Source organism: Lissotriton helveticus, chromosome 12, assembly GCF_964261635.1.
Source record: "Lissotriton helveticus chromosome 12, aLisHel1.1, whole genome shotgun sequence".
NCBI lineage: Eukaryota > Metazoa > Chordata > Amphibia > Caudata > Salamandridae > Lissotriton > Lissotriton helveticus.
Genome location: NC_136073.1, coordinates 881988805 through 881997201, shown reverse-complemented (window position 1 = coordinate 881997201; position 8397 = coordinate 881988805). Strand labels below are relative to the sequence as shown.

The following is an 8397-nucleotide window of genomic DNA, read 5'->3' as shown; positions in this document are numbered from 1 at the left end:
ATGGTCTTCTTGTGTTCCAAGGTGAAAGTGGGAGGTGGATTTTCTGGGTTCTTCCAGTGAGGTATGAGGGGATCCATTTGAGGGTATCTCCCTGGAGTCGGTGGAGTCTGTTGATCCAGATGTGGTGGGAGACAGTGTTGAAGGCATCTGACAGGTCCAGGAGGATGAGGGCTGCTGTTTCGCCATGGTCTAGGAGGGCATCCAACTAACTGAATGATGTCAGCTCGCCCCATCATGAACTCGGTGCACTCAGGGGCCCCAACTGACTAGTTCTCACCACCTAGTTAAACACCTCAATTGCCACGGCCACCTTCTCCAGGGACTGGAAACACACAGACGTCAATGCCCTACTAAAGAAACCATCAGTAGACCCCAGCAAACTCAACAACTACCGACTGATCTCCCTGCTCCCGATCCAGGCCAAAGTATTAGAAAAAGCCATCAACCAACAACTCTCCTCACATCTGGAACCGAACCTCCGACTTAACTCCTCCAATCGGATTCCAAAGCAACCACAGCACTGAGAAAGCCATGATCTTTACCACCAATTACATCTGAGCCCTACTCCACTGAGGAGAGACCACGGGTCTAATCCTTCTAGACCTCTCGGTAGCCCTTGATATGGTCTCCTACCACACGCTCATCACAAGGCTGCACAACATAGGCACCCTAAGAGCCGCTCTCAGATGGATCACCTCTTTCATCACCAGAAGAACACAAAAAGTCCTCCTTCCCCCTTCACCTCCGCACCCAAGGAAATCATCTGTGGATTACCCCAAGGATCCTCGCTCAGCCCCGCCCTCTTCAACACTTACATGACACCTCTGGCCAGCATTGTTAAATTCCACAAACTCAACATCATATCCTATGCTGATGACACACAACCCAACCTCTCCCTCTCTGAAGACATCACACAACAGCACTACCACAACTCATCCTCTCGATTTATGAAGACACCACCAACACCATGACCAACTTCCACAGCTGAATGGCAGACGTTGCCAACTGGATGAAGGACAACTGACTGAAGCTCAAAACGGACAAGACAGAGGTATTGATCTTCATAAACAAAAACTCCCCATGGGCATATCTTGGTGGCCCTCAGAACTTGGACCTACTCCGGCCCTCACTAACCGCACTAGGAACCCAGGCATCATTCTGGACAACAAGCTAACCATGACGACTCAGGTCAACTCCGTCTCTTCCTACTGCTTCTTCATCCTCTTCATGACTCGTAAGACATTCAAAAGGCTTTCCCAAAGCTCAAGACACACCAGAGAGAGAGAGAGATAAAACAATGTTTATTTAGACCACAGTCTATAAACCATACATAAAACATTGGATCCTCATAGTGATAGCATAATTAGACCACATTTCATTTAAACACAATTTACACAAATATAAATCCATAAAATTCCCATTATTGGCGGAACGCTAAAAAACTTAAAATCAACACCCCTCCTTTATTTTCTCCATTACAAATTCTCTTGTTGCTTTTAAAAACTTCCCCACGGCAATTGTAATATCTAAAAATAACATATCCATAAGGAGGCAAGCGGCTTGAACACGTGAATTTACCTTATATATTAAAAATACTGGGCATAAAAACACTTTCCGTATTACTAGAATCAATGTGCAATCAAGCAATATATGTAAGATATAATTTCTTGCACCTAAGCCACATTTACAAATACAATCTGGTTTGATCAAGGCTGCTTTTATTTTTTCTTCTATCGTCCAAGGATTAATGCCCACACGAACCCTTAGGATTTCGTGTCTTAACCCTTTATTAGGCAAAAAATCCAAATATGGGAACCGTGTCACTTTTTCCCATGCGCTCCTTACCCAGTTAACAGATTTTTTTACCTTCAAATAATCATTGTCTTGTGATCGAGAGTATAAAAGCACATGATCCCTGAGCATTCTCTTTGTAAAGCCTACGTCCAGGGATGGCTGTAGAAGGCTCAATTTTAGGTGCGCCGCTACGGTCTGGATGGTTTTCCTTACATCCCGTGCCCATCCAAGGGTACTGGTTAGGATTTCCACTCTGCACCATATAGACACCTTCTGTATGCCACCTGACTCCTGGGGGCAGATTTATGTCGGACTTGCACCACGTTTATGCCGCCGTTGCGTCACGCAACGGCGTGGAAACGTGGCGCATCCCTGCGACCTATTTACAACGTGACGCATCTAGGCAGATGCGTCACGTTGTAAAGCCCTGCGCCACATGAAACCTGCGTCAGTTTTTCATGTGGGCGTTCTGTCGCAGGGTGGGCGTTCCCTTGTAGGAAAGCCTCGTAAAACTGACGCAGTGAAATCTACAAGATTTCACCGAGTCAGTTTTACGACGCTGCTGGGTCAAATCCTTACGCCTGCTTGAAGCAGGCGTAAGGAGTGACGCACCACGTTATGTATGGGTGGCCTCTGTACATTGCAGGAGTTGCGTCGCACTTGCGACGCTACTCCAGCAATGCGCCGCCCGTACACCACAAGATGCGTCACGCATCTGCCCTTCCTTGCACCATGGTTCGCCGCATTGTAAATGCGGCGCATCTGTGGTATCGCAAGGAGAGAATTGCGTGACGCATCAGTTCTGGCGCATCCCTGCTGATTTGCAGAGATGCGCCAGAACTCATAAATCTGCCCCCTGGTGTTTCCAGAATCTTAGTAGGGCCATTTGGGTCTTTGTATTCCAAACTATTAGCCCTACCTCCATTCTGATTGCTTGAATCATGGTACAATTTGGTAAAGATAGCAGCATTTTTAAAATCGTTCCTTCTTTGCGATCCCACCCCCTTTTACCACTCAGATAGAGCACTTCTGCACCATATAAAACTTGCGGGGGGATCATAGCTTCAAATGCATTCAACATAGGTCTGTGTGACATATCGCCATATTCTTTAGTACATTTTTTCAACCCACAGACGGATGAGAAGGCCTTTATGGCTTGAGCCTCCAAATGAGTGCTCCACTTTAAAGTGCTATCAAACCAAAGGCCTAGGTATTTGTATTCGTTTACTATTTCCAATTTATCTTGTCCTAAAAACCAATTAAAATGTTTTACTCTTTTCCCAAAGCATAAGACCTTTGTTTTTTCCATTTTAACAGTTAGAAACTTTTTGGCACAATAATTTTTGAACACATTTAATTTCCTCTGCAGACCCATTTCAGTTTGGTCAAGGGTCACAAGGTCATCCGCGTATAAAAGGCAGGGCACTTTATTTCTATTCATACGCGGACTAGCGCTTCTTTCAATTTCCAGCAATGTCGGAAGAGCTGCTAGGAAAATTGAAAAAAGCAAGGGTGACAAGATGCACCCCTGTCTAAGGCCATTCTTTACTGGTATTTTATGGGTTAGTGACCCCTGTGTATCTCTAATGACCTGGGCCCAATTGTCACTGTGTAATTCTTTTAGAATATTTAGAATGCCATCCGGTATTCGATAATTTTCCAGCACTTCCCAGAGGCTATTCCGGTCCACTGAATCAAAAGCTGCCCGAAAGTCGACAAAGCAGCAAAATAGTTTACCGTTTTGCTCTATCGACTTTCTAGCTAATGCCCACAGGGCAAAGCAATGATCCATAGTGGAGTGACCTTCTTTGAACCCGCCCTGTTCCACTGGTACAATGGATCCTTGTACCGCCCAGTCTTTTAACTTGCTTAGTATTATTTTCGCAAAGATTTTTTCTCCTATGTCTAATAGGTTCATTAGTCTGTAGTTCTTAGGGGCATGGACATCCCCTCTCTTATGTATCGGCCTAATTATTGCACCCTTCCAGTTTGAGGGGATCTTCCCTTGTTCTAAGATTACTAAAAACATTTTAGAGAAGAATTCGGCCCACCAGGTCTGGTTAGTATTTATTATCAGAGCTGGTAAATTGTCTGGGCCTGCTGCTCTTGTTAAGTTCAAGGACCTTATTGTACTTAGAACATTAACTTTTGAGCAATCTAGTTTTAAGTTCTCTACTAGGCCTCTCCAATCTCTTGATCTCTCCATTGCAATTCCACTTCCCGGGGGGTATAATGTCTGTATATAGTCTACCCAAGCCCCCTCTTCCACTACGCAAATCATTGGGGCGACCGAGGGTTCTGTGGCTGATCGTATTAACTTCCAGAACTGACGTATATTCTTAGATTCTATTGCCTCCAATAGTTTTCCCCAACAAGATTTCTTGTGGGCCCTTTTTGCGTTGCGGAGTAATGAGGTATATTCTCTCTTTATTTTGGCAAGGTTTTCAGCCCTAGCCTGGTCAAACTTTTTGCGTAACCTACGATCCTCTCGTCTTACTTCTTTTTTCTTATTTAAGCAATCTATATTAAACCAATTTCCTTGATTGGCCTGTAACTTTTCTGTATGCTTGGGCGCCCTCGCATCTGTTCTTAGTTCTATACTTATGATTTTAACTACTTGGTTTACTTCTCTATAAACCATGATAGATTTTGGCCTCTCACACATCCTAACTCAACATTTTGTTGCAGTCTGGTTAACCTCTCAATTGCTGCGTTGGATAGCCGAGTGGTTATCCGCTGTGGGTAATCCATCTCTTGTAAAATAGCCTTATCACAAGCAGACTGAGGGGATATTTCCAGCTCCACTTTTATTAATTTATGGTCACTACATTCCATAGGGCTAATCCTAAAATCTTTTACTAGCTCAAAATTCCATGCCAGCCTAAAAACATAGTCTATAGGGCAATTTTGGGACCCATATTTAAAAGTTTTCTTTGCCGGGCGATCTTGGGCTACACTGCCATTTAGGCAGAAAAAAAGTTGGGTCATGTGACCCATTAGTCAGCAAGTTGGATTTTATGCACACAGCATTCCAAACAGACACACTGACACACAAACTAACGCAACGTGTCACAATGCACGTTGGGAAAGTACGGACATCAGCTATTTGCGCCTGAAAAGATTTTTCTGAGGAAATGGGCGAAGACGCCAGCATATGAACGAACCCACCATGCTATCTCTTTTTGGAATGGAATCTGGGGACCGGAAAGTTTCACAGACTCTGTTGTGACACTGGACAGCGCTCCATTGCTTTTGGGTAGGTTTGTGCTATAGAAATACTGCGTACTTATTATATCCACACACAGGGCTTTAAGTGGGCCAGGTCCCTCTGGGTCTCAAACACAATAGTAATTAAAGACGGACCTTGCTACAGGTCGCTATCAAGCCCTACATGTATGTTCTTAACTTTACTGGCAAAAACATTGATCGATATCTACACAATCAATGTAAAAAACGTTTACGTCATCCAGATTGGCAATTTACTTCCTGTTTGTCGATCAGCAGTTGAACACTCCTGAGGAATGCCAGATTAAGTAAGCTATTTCCAGGATGTTGTGTTTCTGCATTTTTTTTATGTTACATGTTACTCCTGTATAGTGCCTACTTTGAACTGAGTCACCTCCAGGTGTTTATAAGGGGCCAGGAATGAGAGCTCTGGAGCTGAGGCTGAAGGAAGTCCCAGTACCTCACAGAGCCTGGCAGTGGATCAAAAATGAAAAATGTGTTCAGAATACATGCCCATCCAATACTTGGCCTCTCTGCAGAGGCCACGGAGACACTGGCCCCAATTCCAGTTGCAATTGTGAGTCAGTGCTAATGAGTGAGAGGGGAGGTAGAGAAGGGTCAAAATATTACTAAAGCGAAACTAAAAGAAAATGTAGTGCTTTTGTTATAAATCTTAATGCACCATTTTCTTCTTTCTTAAATCCCTGCATACACGGATCTGTGCAGCAGGTACATTAACTCCGTCAGCTATCTGACGGAATGCACATTGTGCCCTCCGGCCTGGGGGCAGGAGGGGCTTGGCTGGGCTCCAGCGTGTGTAGGATTCCTGCTTCCCTGCACGGGGGTCTCCTCTGCCTGCAGCTGAGGTCACATCCTGCCCTGCCCGCCGCTCCAGACATCCATACCACTCTGCCTGCTTTGTTGTGGCGCGAGCAGGCAGCCTCGTGCAAAGCCCGGGCGCGAGGGGGGCACGGAGAACCCCTGGCACTGCCAGCTGCAAGGGGCACGGGAGCAAGATCACACGGTGAGACACAGCGGCGCCCGGGACTGAAGGGAACGGGTCCTTGTTGAGCAGAAGCCGGAAGAAGAGAAGAGGTGCCCTCTGCCCGGCCTCGCGGGCTGCACAGCACCAAGTGAGGAGGGAGGGTGCCTGGGAGGAGGGAAGGGCCGGAGGGAATTGATGGGAGTGGTGGGGGGAGGGGAGGGTATAGAGAGGGAGAGGAGGAGATACACGGGGGCAAGGAGCAGAGATGGAGGGGTATTTTTATTTTATTTATTTATTTCATGCATTTTTATATAGCGCGACCTTTACCCGAAGGTGTCAGAGCGCTTCACATAAGAACCAGTTGCAGACCACAAGGACTGAGGATTACATGCGTTACATAAAAGATACAAACAGAAAAAAATGCAAATGTACAAGATGTAAAGTCACACAATGAAGAGATACAAACAGAAAGAAAAATTGCAAATGTACAAGATGTAAAGTCACTCAAGGAAGGGATACGAATGGATATACTCTAAGAGTCACATAGGAATGGTAGAGAGTACAAAGGTCTACTGCATATACTAGTGACTAGAGTTATCTCTATATACATAGGGAAGGGATACGAATGGATATACTCTAAGAGTCACATATATATTTGTGAACAGTGTCTGCATTAAGTAGGTTAACCGATAGTAACAGCGGACCTAGTTTAGGTAAGTGCACATATTTTAGCGAGGAGTGTATGTCTGTTTTGTACGTGTGCTCCGTATACCATACTTATGGAACCCAAAGTCCTTACTAACGCAACTGGTTATTTTGTAAAGCGCTCTGACACCTTCGGGTAGTATTCGCGCTATATAAAATCACATTAAGCAAAATAAAAGAAATGTGCTGAACTGCAATGGGACAATAATGTATTCTGAGACTTCACAAAGGGGAGGGCGGGGCCGGCCCGGTGTGGAGGCATGAGGGGGCGGAGTCAGTGGCAGCCTATCAGTGCGCCTGAATGACGCTTATAAACCCCTCCCCCAAGGATGCTGTTAACAAGGTGGGATGTGAAGGAAAAGACAGATGCTTTGTTCCTGGTGCTGTCCACGCCCCGCCCCCCTCACAACTGGCTGGGCGTGTGTCAGGGCGCACGTGCGTGCACACACAGACTAGGCGCACCCTCATAACACACATTGACAACCTGTGCACACAGACCAACAGACAGACATCCAAGTGTAATTCACGCCCTCTCTATTTCCTCAAAAAAGTTATTTCACTATAGGAAATTCTGTACTCCATGCCTACAGAAGTGCCTTCCCAGTGTGTTCTTGTGTCTTGAGTGACTGCCACTTATTGCAGTATTATACCTCTACTTGTAACTTGTATGCTTATGTAACATGCACACTTGTCACTTTTTTCCTCGTTTGCTACCTCTTCTTGTTTCTTGTTTGCTTTTGATACATGCACCATTGTCACTTTTTCCTCATGTAACGTAACGTTTGCTTTTGTAACATGCCCACTTTAATTTTCTCCTCATGTATCATTACTGTTCCTATTGTGAAGCGCTCTGACAGGTTCGGGTAAAGTCTGCGCTATATAAAAACGCGTAAAATAAAAATAAATAAAAAAGACATACCGACAACCATCCCCACACAGAAAGCAACACGCACCCCAGCACTCAGAGGAGGAGATAAGACTAACAGCCAGATTCATCAAACAAAAATCCGCTCGCAAAGGGCCAGATTCTGAGAATCTGGCCCTTTGCGAGCGGTATTTTTGCATTTGGGATGCATCATCCCAAATGCAAAAATCGCTAATTAAGAATTCGCTAAATTGCGATTCTTTGCATTTAAGGAATCTCAAATTGAGATTCCTTAAATGCAATGCATGAAACTGAAAAAAATAGCGATTTCGCTATTAGGGCATGCAAATTACCATAAAGTACATCTTCGTGGTAATTTGCAAAAACGTTGAAAAATGCACTAAAGTGCATTTTACAAAGTTTCATGTTGCGCACACACATGCCCTAAGGGCATGTGTCTTTTCAGGGTTGCAACAGGATGTCCTTTGGACACCCCTGCACCCTTGAAATCGCAATCTCAATTTGCGAATCGCTAATTGCGATTAGCACACTGAGATTGTCTTCCCATTCATTCCTATGGGCCTCTAGGCCCATAGGAAGGAATGGAGAGATATTCCTTAATTGCGAGTCGCAATTAAGGAATTATTAGAAATCACATTTTTTTTAGTGATTTCTTGATGCATTCCATTTTGCTATTCCTTAATAGCGATTCAGTATTTTTCGCTATTAAGGATTAGCAAAATGTGTTCTTGATGAATCTGGGGGTTGGAGTCAAGGGGTAAATTAGAACATACGAAGGTTTAAAAAAATATCACTACAGAAT

General features: G+C 44.6%; 1 protein-coding gene across 1 annotated transcript in view; it reads left to right on the top strand.

Moving 5' to 3' along the window:
- Positions 1–5926: 5926 nt before the first annotated feature.
- Positions 5927–8397, top strand: part of LOC144798286 (phospholipid scramblase family member 5-like) — a 63952-nt gene continuing 61481 nt past the window's right edge. Inside the window, exon 1 of the mRNA XM_078669060.1 lies at positions 5927–6043. The gene's annotated coding sequence lies outside the window, so the exon portion shown is untranslated. The remainder of the gene's footprint in view (positions 6044–8397) is intronic.